Below are 19,953 nucleotides of genomic sequence, written 5' to 3'. Positions count from 1 at the left end.
CATGCGATTACCAACCGGTGCAGTTTTATATTTTTCTAAGCAGGAAATGGCATTTAGGGGGTATGATGAGAGCGACTCCTCCTTATGTAAAGGGAATTTTAAAAAACTGTTGATTGAAACTTCTATTTTCCAGCAGGTGATTAGAAATGCAACAGCATTATGCTTCTGTAAAGGTTTATAGCGGAGAATAGAAAACTATGCAATGTGAGTTAATAGACTGCATCTATACCTTTTTTAGGGTTTCTGCGAAAGAAGAAATTTTAGAAACCTCTTTCTATTCAGTTCAGGTCGACGATACAACTGATATCACAAAGAAATCGCAGTGTTCGGCGATACTTCGGTATACGTATTACCCACAAATGTGCGCTAGTTGAACGCTTTCGGTTTTTTGACGTTAGTTTGGACTGTACTGCGATTACTTTATTCATCTTGCTGTATGCTGTTTTGAGTGAATTTTCCTACAAAACTAAATTGATTGTCCAGTGTTATGACGGAGCTAGTGTCATGGCGGTCATGTAAATGGTCTTCAAACTAAGGTCAAAGAAGATGCCCCTCAAGCATTATTTGTACATTATTTTGCACACCAATTAAGTCTAGTGGTAAAGCAAATTATTACCAACATATTATCAGAGTGCTTTTTTTTTTTTTTTTTTTTTTTTTTTTTTGCGAGCTTTGGTGGCATTCCTTCATTTTTTCATTTATCATCCAAAAGAACTTTCGTCGCTGGTTCAGTAATTGCGAAGCGAATACCATCTGGTGTGGATACACGTTGGTCGTCACATAGGAAACTTTTGAACGTGGTTGTCGAGGAGTGGGAGGGATTGAAAGAAAAATATTTGAAAGACTTGTGTACGATCCTCAGTCAGACGAAGAAAACTTTAGTCAATCATAGGTGTTGTTCAATAATTTCAATAGCTTCCAGTTCACATTTTTATCAATAGTATTCAATGACATTTTAGAGCGTGCTAATATATTATTTAACATGCTCCAAAAGAAGTCTCTGAGCGTTTACTTCTGCCTCTCAAAAATAAGCACCACACGGCAGCTGATACTAGGTAAAAGGAATGAAGAAAAATTTAAAACCTACTTTCATACGGCTGAGAAGAAAACCAAAATTGAACTAAAAATAAAATTCTACTTCAAAAACAGAAAGTGAGTTTTCTAAAGCATGGAGTGCTTTATTTTCAGATACTGGATTTAGTCTCCGTGGAAAGTGATACAAGATTTCAAGATATGCAGAAGCTCCAATTTCTTTTCTTAGGATATAGCTCTACATTACATACTGTGACCGTATCGGCACAATTAATAGTATTTATTTCAAATGATATGCTTGGTAAGGAAGCTGGCAGCAAGCTTTCTTTGTGTGGATGCTGGGGGTATCGTCAGGTTGCGCAATACGAAGCCCGCCAGAGAGGCGCCTTCATCCGCCCACTGGGTGGCTTAAGGAATCCCCGAGCTAGGCACACGTCATAGAAGAAGCAGGAGAAGAACACTGTTTAGCGACTCCATATTGGAAAACATCTGCCAGCGTACAGCGATGCCAAAGCAATCGGGCAAATTTTAATGCATTTCGGCATAAATAGGGCTTAATTAACAATACTGCACCCGTTAGAGTAGTGGGCCGAATTTTGGTGGAATTATAAAGTCAAGAGTTCTGGTAGAAAATACTCTCCAAGCGAAAGGCGTTGGTAAACAACTTATATAACTCCGGTCGCGTACGGACGCCTAGTGAAAAACCAGATGCCTTCGGGGATTCCCTACTTCCCCTCCAAGATGATAAATTAATTACGGCAGATCCGCCGAACATATCCAATTCCGCATGGCATAGCGTACTTGTGCATAACCAAGTCACACAGTCTAGCGTATTGCTAATTTCGACAGGCTGGTTTATCCAGGAGCAGTCGAAATAAGAGTGGGGATGAAGTCACTAAACCGCCCCTACCACCGGGGCTAGTATAAGTTTTTTGCAGTTCCAGGGAACTTGAGTAGTCGTTGAGGAGCTTTCGACGGGAAACGACGGTCGCTTCGCTATCGGATTACCGCTCCTTGGTATACTATGTGAACAAAGCGGCAGGGAAAATCTTTCAGTTTTTTTTTGATTATAATTTGTGATAGGCAACAGACGATTACGGTAATGAGATATACTTAAGATATCGGTTGCAAAGTAGACTAAGACTTCGTGAAAGATGAAGTAGGATTATGCATAACAACTACTTGATAGTACGTAGAATTTCTCGAGCAGAACAAAGAACTGTATAAAATCACGCTGTTTCTGAACAGAGCGTAGGTCAGATTATTAACTGATTAACAATCTAGTGAGGAGTGTGCCTGAACTATTAAACCATACAGAAGATAGGGATAGAAAATTCTGCATCATACGAATGCTGGGAACGCCCGGTTTAACAGTGTAATAGACTAGCTGAAAGTAGCCGATATATTCATCTCCTTGTAACTGGCAGTGGGTAGACAAAGAAGTAATAGGAGTGAACGGTAACACGTGTGCAAGAAATTGATAAATTGTGTGAATTACAATCTAATTTCAGTGATCCGTGTGTTACTAAAATGGATTACGCGAGACAAGATATGGAACTTCTGAACTCCAGGACTACAGGATCCAGCGCCATGGAGTAATCCAACATGGGCAGGCCTCCGGATCCTCCGGACAGGGCCGAAGACGTCAACTGTTGAGTACAAAGTTATGTTTCTTTCCAATGCTAGTATTTCCCTTTGTAAATAATAGTCATGAAGTATAGGGTTAAAATAACATATATAAATAGGTTTAATCCGCCCAAGAATGGTTGGGAATCCTTTTATTCAGTTTTGTTTCAATAAATTAATTAGATATGGAAAGGGAGTGATCCTGTGTTAGTGTATATAATAGGGGACCCCTTTTAGTGGATATATTTGCATGTTATTATAATTTGTTTATTTAGTGCTGAGAAGGAATTGAGGGGGGAAAAGGAGTAGAATGATATGTAGATTAATAATGTAGATCTCATCTGAGCAAGTGCCTAAGTTACGTAGGGATTAGCGAGGTGACAGAGTCATCAACAAGTGCCCGTATGAAAGGAAAAACTTGGGCTAGAATCAGCACTATGTTCGTAAAGTCAGAAATAGCATGTTGTTGCATGGTAATATAAGTTTTGGCTGTAACTGGTGATGTTCAAGGAATGACGTGCCGAGGTTTGAACCCCTGTCCTCCACTACACTATTGAGGTTAGATGTAGAAGGTCTGTTAGTGGTTTGGAAGGATTTAATAATTTAAATTAATTTGAATTTCATTATTATTATTATTATTATTATTATTATTATTATTATTATTATTATTATTATTATTATTATTATTATTATTATTATTATTTTCTTAATGTAACTTGAGCAGTGTTTTGATACTATACATTTCAAGCAAAAGGTTAGAAGATTCTTATTATTATTATTATTATTATTATTATTATTATTATTATTATTATTATTATTATTATTATTAGTATTGTTATTATTTTACCTAAGGTATTTTGATTGATGATTTATACCGATAGATAGGGTAGTATCTGATAGGTACACACACTCGCCTCAGAGGCGGAGAAATAGGAGTATTGCTGTGGTCAGGGGCTAACGGATGGTGCACTTTGGAAGGAGAGAAGACACGAGTCGAACTCCAGACCTCCAGAGATATGAGAGAATGAAATGTGAATTAACGGTCGAATTTGAGAAATGATTCTCGTGTACTGAATGTATGTGGGCTGGTCCGAGCATTGAATAAAATGTGCCAGTTTTCTAATGAATTAATTTGATGGACACAGAGAGAAAAAGGCCTAGCGGGAAGCAGGCTGAATGGTGTTTTTTTTTGTCTCCGGACCGTGGGACAAGTGTCAGCTGTGAATTTATGGCTGAGAGGAGAGAATCTGGAACAGGGAGGAAGATATACAAGCAGAAAGGTTGGTCGAACCAACATTCTGGTTTCTTTGAGAATAAAGACAGCAAGTGCTTTAATTGCCACCCCGTAGACCATGACCTACAGAGCAATATAGATGTTTATTTTTGTTATGACAGTTCGATACACGATTAGATTAATTAGGGCTTGATTACAGTACCCTGGATGGAGACGACCAGAGTCTCAGGTTCGAACCTCATGTGGGCACAGCAGTGATCAACAGCTCGCTAAGACAGCGGGTTACAACGGTTAAATTACAGCCATCGTCTTTATTGATACATGTGTTTGATATATTTTCTTTTTCAGGATGTGTTTTTGTTGGTTACTTTTAATCGATGTCGATTTGAATCTAGACTTTGTGAAAGTCCACTGGTAGTGATTGCAAATGATAGTTCGTTGTTCAAGTCTGTGTTTATTTTATATGGAAGACTTGAGTCCTTTTTCTTTCCTTCTCCGTGTTTTAGTGACGGATTTCTGATATGGTCAGAATGTTCGGATTAATTATGTTTTTAATCTTTACTTCATTGATTCCTAGCGTTAGCCGACCATTCAAAGGCGGACATTTTTCTTTTGTGTAAATAGAGTCTAATGTGTAATACGGGATTCAGTCCCATGGAATACTCGCATTGGGGGAACATGGCTTGTTTTGTTTGTTTGTTTTTGTGAATATGATAGGGTACTCAGTGGTTTATGCTAAACCGGGTGATGACGCGCACAAAACAATTGCGATAATACACAAAACAATTTGTGTAGCATACATCCAAACTAATGTAATAATTATGTAAGCAATATATGACACAGGCAATTCAAAGTGATAGTATGTGAAAAAGTGAAATCATATTAACAACCTCTCGGTTATTCTCTGTTTTGGTAGAGAGGGATATGGATATCTACGTCTGTGTCAAAAAGGAAAATTTATTGGAGTAGAGAAAATAACAGCTAACGTTGCCTTTCACATAGATTTTGTCTGTGGAATGTGGAGGTAACAGCCGATGTCAATGGCAGCCCGGATTTTTCCGCTGCTAAAATAAGTGATTTGCTCATATTAATTGTGTAAGAAGTATCAAGAGTGTATGTAAATTTGTATATTTCACCGAGTGAGTAGTAAATTGTTCCAAACGATTTCATGCCTATCTATACCGAAAAACATGCATCCAGAATCCTCTTCCGTTCATTGTAGGCCTTTAAGATAGCTTATGTTTGATAGCCTCTTTATGCCGCGAACGTTCTTCGGCCCTGAGGAGTCCGTGTTCAGACCTCAGGAACGGGAGAGTAGCTTTGATCTAGCTGAGTCGAATGGTCGATAACTCTTCATGTGAGTGGATTAAGTATACAATCCCAATGAGGAGAAATCGGCACAGACCAAAAAGATCCCTTGACTATCGACTTCCGTGGAGCATGGTCCCATGTGTTCGTGACCCGAAAGGGTTGGTTTGTTGTCACATGGTCCCATGAGTCATGGGGGACGGTGGGAAAGGTTCCATATGGCGCCCTCCGTGTTGGCATTTTCGGCATTTTCGGCATTTGCGTGTAGGCATTTTCGGCATTTTTCGGTAGGTATTTTCGGATTTGAATTTTTTTCTTTATTGGGCGCATGGCACATATGCCTAAGTTAAAATGGATAGGAATGGCCAATTATGACAAGAAACTGATTTAGTTCATACTTGGATGCACGTAATTGGACCAGTAGGTAAATCTGAATGACTAAGTACATAAATAAATGTTAATTTGAGGAATTTTTCGGTGTGTCGTGGTTATTATTATTATTATTATCATTGCAATAACCATGACGGTCATTCAAAGCAATGGACGTACCCGGAAGGTAAATAAGGATTCAATCGAGTCCAGGAAACAATGAAATGATTTTCCAGAATCTGGGGAAAAATGAATATCGATACCCTTCAGGTAATCATATTCGCGGGTATGAGTCGGAAGGTACTGTTTGATGTAGGCCTCATTGCTAGTAGTGAATGTTATTTACATATTAAGGTAGATTTCTCGTGATTTAGCAAGGGTAACCTCAGGCCCTTGAGCTGATTATGAAATGGCAATAAATTAGGTTTCAGACGGAAAGTCTTGGGACGGTATGACCTATTGTATCGGGTATATCTGCCTCAATGCTTGACGGATGACCTGCTTTATTGGCATATACCACCAGTGTTGGTAATTTAATGCGCGCGTGATTAATTTATTCAAAATTGATTATTGATGAAAAAGGCTATGTTTTTAAAAGTTGTTTATGCACTCGGTGAAACAGGGGTGTACATGTTAGGCAACTTCGAGTTAGCCGTGTTTGAGGCGGTGTTTTGGAATTAATGTTTTGATTTTCAAAATTTTTCGAAGTTGAACGGGGGGAACGCATTCTTGAATGAACATTGTTTTGTGCGTCTATCAACCCGAGGTCCAAGGTCCGAAGGTGAAGGGGGTCTCATTTTTAATGAAAACAGTTGTATTATGATGGATATGGAAGTAGTCAGGGAACTCTTACGGGAGTTGCGCGAGGACATGCAGGGTATGAAGGAGATGCAGGAAAAATTGAATCAAAATAGTGAGGAGATGCAGGCAAAATTGAATCAAAATAGTGAGGAGATGCAGGCGAAATTGAATCAAAATAGCGAGGACATGCAGGCAAAATTGATTCAAACGAGTGAAAATATTCAGGATAATTTAACGGAAAAACTGAATCAATCTAGTGAGGAGATGCAGGCAAAACTGAATAAGAATAGTGAGGACATTCAGGAAATGATAGACAAAGTGCAGACAGAGTGTAAGGTAGGAAGGGAAGAAATTAATAAGCGGTTAGAGCGAATCGATGAGCGACAGGACGAATTGGTCGAACAATTGAGAGTCGATCGCGAACGCTGCATTAAGATAACCGAACGTTTAGAAGAACGAGTAGGGAGCGTAGAGGCAAAGCAGGAGGAGATCAGTAAGACCATGGATACGGCAATTGAACGCATTGACTGTGTTGAGGCTCAAAGCACAAGTGTCGCGGAGCAGTTAGACCAACATATGAAGGCGACAGTTGAATACCAAGAAAATCAGCGTAGGGAAACTGAGGCAATAACTCGGGAAATATCCCAAACCAAGATGAAGCTGAATGACGTACGCCATAAAGCCGAAGCGTTACGACAGGAGTTTACCGACACGATCGAACTGCGTGTAGCAGAAGAAAGAGAGCTAACGTCCGTAAACATTACCGCGATCCGGGAAGAAATCGACAAGAGGGACGATAAACTTTCAGACAGGATCGAGGATTGGTCACATAGAACGCAGAAGGTCAAACTCAAAGTAGACACCCACGACGCCATAATTCAGGAATTAAAGGAAGAGTTTGGGAAAATTAAAGTAGGGAAGAATTTTCAGGAAGTTGGGAAGGAATTTAGCCCAATGAAACCAAATCAATTTAATCCGTTCGACACAAAGCCCGAATCCGAAAGATCAGGACTCTTCCAGAAAATGAGTATGAGTCAAGATCAGATAGCGGGGACACCAGGCCATAACTCAACCTTTCTTCCTGTCGAACCTATCCCCATCTATAACATGGTGAAGATGGCGGACGACAAACCAAAACGTTTCAAACCCGGCGGCAATATGACGCCAAAGAAATTTTTGATTGAGATGGACGGTTACATGAGCGATAACCGGATCTCGTCTGAACGAAAGTTACGGGTTGTCGAGAAATTTTTAGAGGACCAGGCCCTTGTGTGGTTCCAAGCATTTCGATACTGCTTCGACGGGTACGAAAGCTTTAAGAGGGCATTTCTAGACAAATATTGGGGGATGCAAACGCAGCAGGGTTTGCGCCTCGAACTGTACTCACGTCGGTATTCGATGACGGGACCGACGCGTTTCTGCGAGTACTTCACAGGACAGCTAGTGAAGATGAGGGAGTTGGACAACCCTCCGGCAGAAGGCGAACTATTGGCAGCGCTCACAAAACAATTTCCCGCTGACGTGCAGCGTATCTTGATAGCGGCAGATATAAAAACAGCTGTTGAGATGGAGCAAGTGTTGCGGCATCTGGACCAGACGTCAGGTGGCCAACACATGCGGACCAGGCAGACTGAAATGGTAAACATCGTGAACTGCCAAGGAAATGCTAATTCGGTCGGTCAAAAGGACCAAGGGACAAGTACGCGGGAATTGTACGCTACAAATAACCATTCAAGGGATAGTAGGTGGAATCCTCGTCCGTGGAAGGAGGATAGGCGGAGTTACGGTCGGCAATCCTATACGAGAGATAATTACCGTAAGGACCGGCGACCCTATCCGAAATGGCAACCTAGAAACGATAGGAATCCGCAACCACGGGGAGATTATCGTCAGGGAGACCAGAACGACCGCAAGAAAGAATCTCAACGGTACGTTAAAGAACTGCGCGAGGCGCGAAGTAATGGAGACATATGGGAGCAGCCCATAAGGCAACTCTCCCAAACAAATGAGTGTCAAGGGGCAGAGAGTCTTGCGTTACAGCAGCATAACGCGAATCAAGGGAGGTTGAACCCCTGTGCGCCAGAGTATGAGGCCACAGAGGGGAATCGCCTTAAAAAAAAGCCCAACTACTAAGCGGGGAGATAGCCGGATTTTCGGAAGCTATCGATCCTCAGGAGACGTCATGGACGGTCATTACGATAGACACCTGGGTGGTGCAAGCTGATGATTTACTGGAGGAACAGTTGAAAACAGACATTAAGGTCATACGAGAACTACCCGTTATTTACATCAGGGTTAACGGGGTTCGAGTTCGTTGTCTTGTGGACACGGGAGCCAGCGTGAGCGTTGTCTCTAGAATTCTATTACAAGAACTTCAATCCAAAAATGATATCCCGGTTATCCCAATATCAAATGTCAAGGTTCGTGGAGTAATTCCGGACAGGACCACAATCTGCAATAGCCAAGCGTATCTGGACCTGGAGATTGGGAAGGATATTATTTCCCATCCATTTATCGTTTTATCCAAAATTGAATATAATATCATCATCGGTTCAGATTTCCTAAGGGAATATAAAGCCCGTATTAATATGGAAACAAACGAAATTTGTTTAAAATTTGATTCGGCCCAAACCGAGATGAAGTTAAATGATTTTGAGGACTTAGAAACCGAGGAAAGAATTTGGACGACACAGATCTGTTCAGGAAACCCGGAGGGAGAAGAAAGCGGGATAGGATTGGACGGAATCTGCCACAAAGTCTTTGAGGAATCTGGAATGACAATCGCAGCATTGGAGACAGAAGAGGAACCATCGTTGGATTCAACCATTCAAGGGAAAATTCATGAAGCCAAAATTAGGGAAAATGAAAAGGACCAATTACTCAAAATTTTAGAACAATGTAAAGAAGTTTTCGGTTCACGACCGGGGAAGATCCCAAACTTTCAATATACCTTGGTAGTCAACAGTTGGGAACCATTTAGGCAACGCCCGTATCCGGTACCAGAAAAGTATCATGACAAAGTCAGTAAAATCATTGGCGAGATGGAGGCTAGTGGTTTAATTATGAAGTCCCCAACACCTTTCCTGAACCCACTCGTAATTGTTGAAAAAGCGAATGGGTCTCTTCGCGTTTGCCTTGACGCGACGGCTATTAATAAACGCTTAGTCCCCGAGTATGATCAAGCCCCTTGTATCAAAGACATTCTGAAGAAATTTCGGCATATGAAGTTGTTTTCTGGGGTTGACTTAACTTCATCTTTTCATCACGTAGAGTTAGACCCGAAGACCAAAATTTTGACTGGGTTTATGTTTTACCAGACGACATACGTCTTCAACGACTTCCGTTCGGCATTATGAACGCGGGATCTGCTCTTATCCGAGCTCTCGATAGAAACCTTAGCGACGAGGTAAAGGCATTTACGGTAAGGTACATCGATGACATTTTGGTGGCATCTGAGACAGTCGAGGACCATCTCGAAAAGATCAAGAAGCTCTTGCTCGATCTGGATCGAAACAACTTTAAAGTCAACCTTCCAAAGTCACAGTTCTGTCAAAGGAGTATTTTGTTTTTGGGACACGTGATTGACTCCGATGGCGTGATCCCAAACCCCGTCAAAATTCAAGCAATTCAGAACTTTCCAAGACCAACTAGGGTCAAGCACGTTCGGCAATTTTTAGGGATCTGTAATTTCTTCTCTGATCACTGTCCTGGGTATACTGAAGTCGTAGCACCCCTCCAAAATTTGCTAAAGAAAAATAACCGTTGGAAGTGGGACGAGGAATGCGAAGCCGCTTTCAATAAGACGAAGGAACTCCTCGCCAACAGCATCAAATTAGGCTACCCAGATTACTCTAAGAAATTCATTGTGCAAACAGACGCATCGAAAATTGGGGTCGGTGCTGTATTGTACCAAGAAGACCCGGAGGCACGACCAAAAATCACATATCTGGCATTTATGAGCCGCAAATTGAGAACTCACGAGCTCAAATACACAGTGACTGAACTCGAGATGTTGGCTATCGTCACAGCCCTAGGTCACTGGCGGAAGTATATCTATGGCTTCCCCATTGTCCTTCGGACAGACCATAAGGCATTAACTTTCATGCTCAAGTCGACTATGACGAGCGAAAGGGTCAATCGTTGGTGTCTTTTCGTCCAACAATTTGCCTTAACGGTTGAGCATTGTGCTGGAAAGAACAACATTATTGCAGATGCACTAAGTCGAAACCCGAATCCCAGCGAAATTTCTGTTTTTCACATCCAGCTGGAAGACGAAGACCATGCCACTCTAGAGAAGTTGAAAACTATAGGGGAGGAGCAGGAAAGATATCCGGAAACAGGGAAATTGATCGAGTTCTTCAAGCGGAAATTACAACCGGGTACCGCCGAGCACTCAGAAATAGAGAAGAAGGCAGAACGGTACAATTACTTCAACGGGATTCTCCATAAGTTTGTCGATGATAATCACACTCGATACAGGATTGTAGTGCCGCCCGTTTTACAAGAGGACTTAGTCTGTTTGGCACACCGAGCCATTGGTCACGCCGGGATCGACAAGGTTGTATCAACGTTAAAGGAAACCTTCATTTGGCCAAATATGAGGAAGATTGTCCGCCGTGTATTGATGACATGCGATATATGCCAGCGGGTGAAGCACAATACCTTTTTGCTTAAACAACTGCCGCGGCCTTTGTTGCCGAAACAGCCCAAAGAGCTCTTCGCGCTAGATTTTTACGGTCCCTTACCCAAGGCACGACGCGGGATGCAGCATATTTTGGTTTGCGTCGATGTTTTCTCGAAGTTTATCCAACTTTGCCCCGTACAAAAAGCGAATACCAGAGCTGTCATCAATCAGATAAAGAATAAAATCATTCCGAGGATGGGTAAACCGGAGTGTATTTTGACAGATCACGGTTCCCAATTCACGTCCGGAGCTTTTAAAAGGGATATTGAACGATTAGGGGTGAAGCATCACCTGAGTTCGATTCGCCACCCCGAATCAAATCCAGCCGAGCGGATAATGCGGGAGATAGGAAAATTTTGCCGGATCTACTGTTCCCGTCAACATTGGCGATGGGTGGACGTCCTTCCTATTATTGAGGAATGTGTGAATGGGACGGTCCACGAGTCGACAGGGATGATCCCAAGCGTCGTTCACTTCGACGAAATTCCAAAAAGACCCTGGGTGAATGCAATCCAATGCCCTCAAGACCCCCGCTTATCCGTGGAACTCTGCATACAGACAACGGCGGAATATTTGAAAGGACAGGCAGAGAAGCGATTACGGCGATTGCGTGGAAAAAGGTACCATCGTCCATTGCGAGTTGGAGAACTTGTTCTTGTCAAACGACCAGCGATCTCCGATCCCGCAAATAAAATTTATCATAAGTTTGCGGAGCTATACATTGGGCCGTATCGGATCATCGAAAACTTGGACAATAATTCTTACAAGGTCCAGAGCATGGACGGCACGACTGAGACCGTGTACAATGCCGCCAATCTGAAATTGTACCATCCTCCAGGAAGCAGCAGAATAGACGCCAATCAGGTGGACGAGAACGCGGAAGAAGAGGAAGAGGATTTGGAAAGAGACGAAGATGAGGATCCAGGGGTCGAAGAAGAAGATGGAGAAGATGATCCAGCAGTCCAAGTAATGACGGTAGAGAAACGGGACGATTTGACTGACCAGAGTTGTGAGGAGTGCCTAGAATTGTACCAGAGACGCGACATTATGGCACGAGTATGTTTCCTGCTCCAGAGAGAAAATGCCCAGTTGAGGTTGGAATCGCAGAAACTTAGAGCAGCGAAAGAAGATTGTTCTTAAAACGGATTGGATAGTAATTGGTCAAGAAATTCGCAACTCCGTTCCAAATTTCTTGAAACCAACGGAGGGGCAGATGTGACCGTATCGGCACAATTAATAGTATTTCTTTCAAATGATATGCTTGGTAAGGAAGCTGGCAGCAAGCTTTCTTTCTGTGGATGCTGGGGGTATCGTCAGGTTGCGCAATACGAAGCCAGCCAGAGAGGCGCCTTCATCCGCCCACTGGGTGGCTTAAGGAATCCCCGAGCTAGGCACACGTCATAGAAGAAGCAGGAGAAGAACACTGTTTAGCGACTCCATATTGGAAAACATCTGCCAGCGTACAGCGATGCCAAAGCAATCGGGCAAATTTTAATGCATTTCGGCATAAATAGGGCTTAATTAACAATACTGCACCCGTTAGAGTAGTGGGCCGAATTTTGGTGGAATTATAAAGTCAAGAGTTCTGGTAGAAAATACTCTCCAAGCGAAAGGCGTTGGTAAACAACTTATATAACTCCGGTCGCGTACGGACGCCTAGTGAAAAACCAGATGCCTTCGGGGATTCCCTACTTCCCCTCCAAGATGATAAATTAATTACGGCAGATCCGCCGAACATATCCAATTCCGCATGGCATAGCGTACTTGTGCATAACCAAGTCACACAGTCTAGCGTATTGCTAATTTCGACAGGCTGGTTTATCCAGGAGCAGTCGAAATAAGAGTGGGGATGAAGTCACTAAACCGCCCCTACCACCGGGGCTAGTATAAGTTTTTTGCAGTTCCAGGGAACTTGAGTAGTCGTTGAGGAGCTTTCGACGGGAAACGACGGTCGCTTCGCTATCGGATTACCGCTCCTTGGTATACTATGTGAACAAAGCGGCAGGGAAAATCTTTCAGTTTTTTTTTATTATAATTTGTGATAGGCAACAGACGATTACGGTAATGAGATATACTTAAGATATCGGTTGCAAAGTAGACTAAGACTTCGTGAAAGATGAAGTAGGATTTTGCATAACAACTACTTGATAGTACGTAGAATTTCTCGAGCAGAACAAAGAACTGTATAAAATCACGCTGTTTCTGAACAGAGCGTAGGTCAGATTATTAACTGATTAACAATCTAGTGAGGAGTGTGCCTGAACTATTAAACCATACAGAAGATAGGGATAGAAAATTCTGCATCATACGAATGCTGGGAACGCCCGGTTTAACAGTGTAATAGACTAGCTGAAAGTAGCCGATATATTCATCTCCTTGTAACTGGCAGTGGGTAGACAAAGAAGTAATAGGAGTGAACGGTAACACGTGTGCAAGAAATTGATAAATTGTGTGAATTACAATCTAATTTCAGTGATCCGTGTGTTACTAAAATGGATTTCGCGAGACAAGATATGGAACTTCTGAACTCCAGGACTACAGGATCCAGCGCCATGGAGTAATCCAACATGGGCAGGCCTCCGGATCCTCCGGACAGGGCCGAAGACGTCAACTGTTGAGTACAAAGTTATGTTTCTTTCCAATGCTAGTATTTCCCTTTGTAAATAATAGTCATGAAGTATAGGGTTAAAATAACATATATAAATAGGTTTAATCCGCCCAAGAATGGTCGGGAATCCTTTTATTCAGTTTTGTTTCAATAAATTAATTAGATATGGAAAGGGAGTGATCCTGTGTTAGTGTATATAATAGGGGACCCCTTTTAGTGGATATATTTGCATGTTATTATAATTTGTTTATTTAGTGCTGAGAAGGAATTGAGGGGGGAAAAGGAGTAGAATGATATGTAGATTAATAATGTAGATCTCATCTGAGCAAGTGCCTAAGTTACGTAGGGATTAGCGAGGTGACAGAGTCATCAACAAGTGCCCGTATGAAAGGAAAAACTTGGGCTAGAATCAGCACTATGTTCGTAAAGTCAGAAATAGCATGTTGTTGCATGGTAATATAAGTTTTGGCTGTAACTGGTGATGTTCAAGGAATGACGTGCCGAGGTTTGAACCCCTGTCCTCCACTACACTATTGAGGTTAGATGTAGAAGGTCTGTTAGTGGTTTGGAAGGATTTAATAATTTAAATTAATTTGAATTTCATTATTATTATTATTATTATTATTATTATTATTATTATTATTATTATTATTATTATTTTCTTAATGTAACTTGAGCAGTGTTTTGATACTATACATTTCAAGCAAAAGGTTAGAAGATTCTTATTATTATTATTATTATTATTATTATTATTATTATTATTATTATTATTATTGTTATTATTTTACCTAAGGTATTTTGATTGATGATTTATACCGATAGATAGGGTAGTATCTGATAGGTACACACACTCGCCTCAGAGGCGGAGAAATAGGAGTATTGCTGTGGTCAGGGGCTAACGGATGGTGCACTTTGGAAGGAGAGAAGACACGAGTCGAACTCCAGACCTCCAGAGATATGAGAGAATGAAATGTGAATTAACGGTCGAATTTGAGAAATGATTCTCGTGTACTGAATGTATGTGGGCTGGTCCGAGCATTGAATAAAATGTGCCAGTTTTCTAATGAATTAATTTGATGGACACAGAGAGAAAAAGGCCTAGCGGGAAGCAGGCTGAATGGTGTTTTCTTTTGTCTCCGGACCGTGGGACAAGTGTCAGCTGTGAATTTATGGCTGAGAGGAGAGAATCTGGAACAGGGAGGAAGATATACAAGCAGAAAGGTTGGTCGAACCAACATTCTGGTTTCTTTGAGAATAAAGACAGCAAGTGCTTTAATTGCCACCCCGTAGACCATGACCTACAGAGCAATATAGATGTTTATTTTTGTTATGACAGTTCGATACACGATTAGATTAATTAGGGCTTGATTACAGTACCCTGGATGGAGACGACCAGAGTCTCAGGTTCGAACCTCATGTGGGCACAGCAGTGATCAACAGCTCGCTAAGACAGCGGGTTACAACGGTTAAATTACAGCCATCGTCTTTATTGATACATGTGTTTGATATATTTTCTTTTTCAGGATGTGTTTTTGTTGGTTACTTTTAATCGATGTCGATTTGAATCTAGACTTTGTGAAAGTCCACTGGTAGTGATTGCAAATGATAGTTCGTTGTTCAAGTCTGTGTTTATTTTATATGGAAGACTTGAGTCCTTTTTCTTTCCTTCTCCGTGTTTTAGTGACGGATTTCTGATATGGTCAGAATGTTCGGATTAATTATGTTTTTAATCTTTACTTCATTGATTCCTAGCGTTAGCCGACCATTCAAAGGCGGACATTTTTCTTTTGTGTAAATAGAGTCTAATGTGTAATACGGGATTCAGTCCCATGGAATACTCGCATTGGGGGAACATGGCTTGTTTTGTTTGTTTGTTTTTGTGAATATGATAGGGTACTCAGTGGTTTATGCTAAACCGGGTGATGACGCGCACAAAACAATTGCGATAATACACAAAACAATTTGTGTAGCATACATCCAAACTAATGTAATAATTATGTAAGCAATATATGACACAGGCAATTCAAAGTGATAGTATGTGAAAAAGTGAAATCATATTAACAACCTCTCGGTTATTCTCTGTTTTGGTAGAGAGGGATATGGATATCTACGTCTGTGTCAAAAAGGAAAATTTATTGGAGTAGAGAAAATAACAGCTAACGTTGCCTTTCACATAGATTTTGTCTGTGGAATGTGGAGGTAACAGCCGATGTCAATGGCAGCCCGGATTTTTCCGCTGCTAAAATAAGTGATTTGCTCATATTAATTGTGTAAGAAGTATCAAGAGTGTATGTAAATTTGTATATTTCACCGAGTGAGTAGTAAATTGTTCCAAACGATTTCATGCCTATCTATACCGAAAAACATGCATCCAGAATCCTCTTCCGTTCATTGTAGGCCTTTAAGATAGCTTATGTTTGATAGCCTCTTTATGCCGCGAACGTTCTTCGGCCCTGAGGAGTCCGTGTTCAGACCTCAGGAACGGGAGAGTAGCTTTGATCTAGCTGAGTCGAATGGTCGATAACTCTTCATGTGAGTGGATTAAGTATACAATCCCAATGAGGAGAAATCGGCACAGACCAAAAAGATCCCTTGACTATCGACTTCCGTGGAGCATGGTCCCATGTGTTCGTGACCCGAAAGGGTTGGTTTGTTGTCACATGGTCCCATGAGTCATGGGTGACGGTGGGAAAGGTTCCAATACATACATACATTATCATTATAGACTGTTATGCCTTTCAGCGTTCAGTCTGCAAGCCTCTGAGAATTTACTAAACGTCACCACAATCCTCGATTTGCAACTAGTGTTGTGGCTTCATTTGGTTCAATACCTCTTATCTTTAAATCGTTAGAAACCGAGTCTAACCATCGTCGTCTTGGTCTCCCTCTACTTCTCTTACCCTCCATAGTAGAGTCCATTATTCTCCTAGGTAACCTATCCTCCTCCATTCGCCTCACATGACCCCACCACCGAAGCCGGTTTATGCGTACAGCTTCATCCATCGAGTTCATTCCTAAATTAGCCTTTATCTCCTCATTCCGAGTACCCTCCTGCCATTGATCCCACCTGTTTGTACCAACAATCATTCTTGCTACTTTCATGTCTGTTACTTCTAAATTATGAATAAGATATCCTGAGTCCACCCAACTTTCGCTCCCGTAAAGCAAAGTTGGTCTGAAAACAGACCGATGTAAAGATATTTCGTCTGGGAGCTGACTTCCTTCTTACAGAATACCGTTGATCGCAACTGCGAGCTCACTGCATTAGCTTTACTACACCTTGATTCAATCTCACTTACTATATTACCATCCTGGGAGAACACACAACCTAAATAATTGAAATTATCGACCTGTTCTAGCTTTGTATCACCAATCTGATATTCAATTCTATTTAATTTCTTACCTACTGACATCAATTTAGTCTTCGAGAGGCTAATTTTCATACCATACTCATTGCACCTATTTTCAAGTTCCAAGATATTAGATTGCAGGCTTTCGGCACAGTCTGCCATTAAGACCAAGTCATCAGCATAGGCCAAACTGCTTACTACATTTCCACTTAACTGAATCCCTCCCTGCCATTTTATACCTTTCAGCAGATGATCCATGTAAACTACGAACAGCAAAGGTGAAAGATTACAGCCTTGTCTAACTCCTGTAAGTACCCTGAACCAAGAACTCATTCTACCATCAATTCTCACTGAAGCCCAATTGTCAACATAAATGCCTTTGATTGATTTTAATAATCTACCTTTAATTCCATAGTCCCCTCAAAGTTTGAAGAATTTTCTAAAATTGTCCCTTTTGATGCTCTAGAGAACTTAAAAATCTCTTATCCCACGATATTTGACACACCAAACCAAACCAAACCCCATGGCGCAACAGCCCCGAAGGGCCAAGGCCTACCAAGTGACCGCTGTTCAGCCCGAAGACCTTCAGATTACGAGGTGTCGTGTGGTCAGCACGACGGATCCTCTCGGCCATTATTCTTGGTTTTCTAGACCGAGATATTTGACGTACACCGGTTAAAAACTGAACTTCAGTACACGATTCCGATTCTACCTACAAAGATGCCAGTTTGGAGGAAATAATTCTGTCTCACAATAAAAAATGGACTCAAGGACTTGTTCAAAGAAGCGTATCAATTATTTTGTTAAATAGGTACCATACCATCTGCCAGCTCATCAGTAGAAAGAAGTTTTTCGTGTCTTAAGCGGATAAAAACCTACTGAAAGAATTCAACATCCCAGGAGAGGCTAACTGCGCTGGCAAGCATATCCCTGGAGAAGTCACTGCTGAACGACTTGATGCATACAATGCCCTTTTACGATGACATTATTGCCAAGTTCGCTGCTTCAAAGGACCGGAGAATAGATTTAACATACAAGCAATACATGTTACAGAATGTGAGCAATATTTGTTTTTTAGTTAATTTAATTTAATTACATTGTGCTTTTTAAAGTAAGTGCATGGAAATTATACAGCGCATATTTGTAGCCCAATATCTTCCCAAAACATCAACCCGATACCTTATTTCCTCCTAGCTAGATTATCCAACACACCTATTCAAAATGTACACGTTTACTGCACAGACGCGAGTTGGGCTGCACCAAACTTACACCCCACGAGCCGCCACTGCGTCATTTTGCCTAATTTTACGCTGAAGATCCTTCTCAACTTTTGAAATGGCGGAATTAGTTAATAATCCTTTAATTACGGAGGGTATCTTTTTCTTTGCTTCGTACCGTATATCATTTTGAATGATATAGATGTTGATTCCCATAGGGAATCTGAAATATTTGTCCTGAATGAGTAAATTTATAATACCAATATAAATGGTCCGTTATTGGACATTATAAATTTTCCAGCTCACTCATTCTTGGTTGCCAGCGTTTCGCCATCGTGTGCCAGGGTGGGCTCATCAGTTGGTACCTAGCACACCTACCAATACGCTGGCTACTGCATACCGTGGAGGCCACTGCGTAGGCTAACTAGAGCCACCGGCAGTGCCAATGCACTAAGAGATTTTGTCTCATTATCAAAAATTGATGCCTGCTTGGCCATCAGATGATATAGATGTTGATTCCCATAGGGAATCTGAAATATTTGTCCTGAATGAGTAAATTTATAATACCAATATAAATGGTCCGTTATTGGACATTATAAATTTTCCAGCTAACTCATTCTTGGTTGCCAGCGTTTCGCCATCGTGTGCCAGGGTGGGCTCATCAGTTGGTACCTAGCACACCTACCAATACGCTGGCTAGTGCATACCGTGGAGGCCACTGCGTAGGCTAACTAGAGCCACCGGCAGTGCCAATGCACTAAGAGATTTTGTCTCATTATCAAAAATTGATGCCTGCTTGGCCATCAGATGATATAGATGTTGATTCCCATAGGGAATCTGAAATATTTGTCCTGAATGAGTAAATTTATAATACCAATATAAATGGTCCGTTATTGGACATTATAAATTTTCCAGCTAACTCATTCTTGGTTGCCAGCGTTTCGCCATCGTGTGCCAGGGTGGGCTCATCAGTTGGTACCTAGCACACCTACCAATACGCTGGCTAGTGCATACCGTGGAGGCCACTGCGTAGGCTAACTAGAGCCACCGGCGTATTGGTAGGTGTGCTAGGTACCAACTGATGAGCCCACCCTGGCACACGATGGCGAAACGCTGGCAACCAAGAATGAGTTAGCTGGAAAATTTATAATGTCCAATAACGGACCATTTATATTGGTTTTATCATTTTGAATGTCGACTGGAAGAGTTTGTATGGCCGTTTCTGTTTCTGCTAACGTTTGTATTAATTCTAGTTTGTTGTTGATACTTTGCCAATTATGATTTGGACCTTTGCCTAATATTTGTAGTTCTTGTTCTGTAAACAAGTTAAACGACTAACACAATTTCTTTTATCACATTCCGAAGAGCAATTCTCGGAAGTTAAACAGTCAACACGGCCTTTTAACCACAAGAATATCACTCAAGGAAGTTATTAAATATAAACAATAAATACCGTACCTGAAGACTGGTGCATCTGACAAACTTTCATTCAAGCACAAGTGTTTTTGAATAAGTGCCTTACCATAGACACTTTAGAATATTTTAAAGTATGCTTATTAAAAACGAAGTGTTCAACAGCACCACAGACGCGAATTTTAATCAAGTTATTATTTTCTCACAAATGCCTGAAGATTATTACAAACACGAACTTTTTATTCACGCCACCTAATTTTATCAAAAAGAATTTTACCATAGACGCTTTTAAATATTTTAAATATGTTTTT

This window comes from Anabrus simplex, chromosome 1 (genome assembly GCF_040414725.1).
Source record: "Anabrus simplex isolate iqAnaSimp1 chromosome 1, ASM4041472v1, whole genome shotgun sequence".
Taxonomy (NCBI): Eukaryota; Metazoa; Arthropoda; class Insecta; order Orthoptera; family Tettigoniidae; genus Anabrus; species Anabrus simplex.
This window is presented reverse-complemented; position numbering follows the sequence as displayed.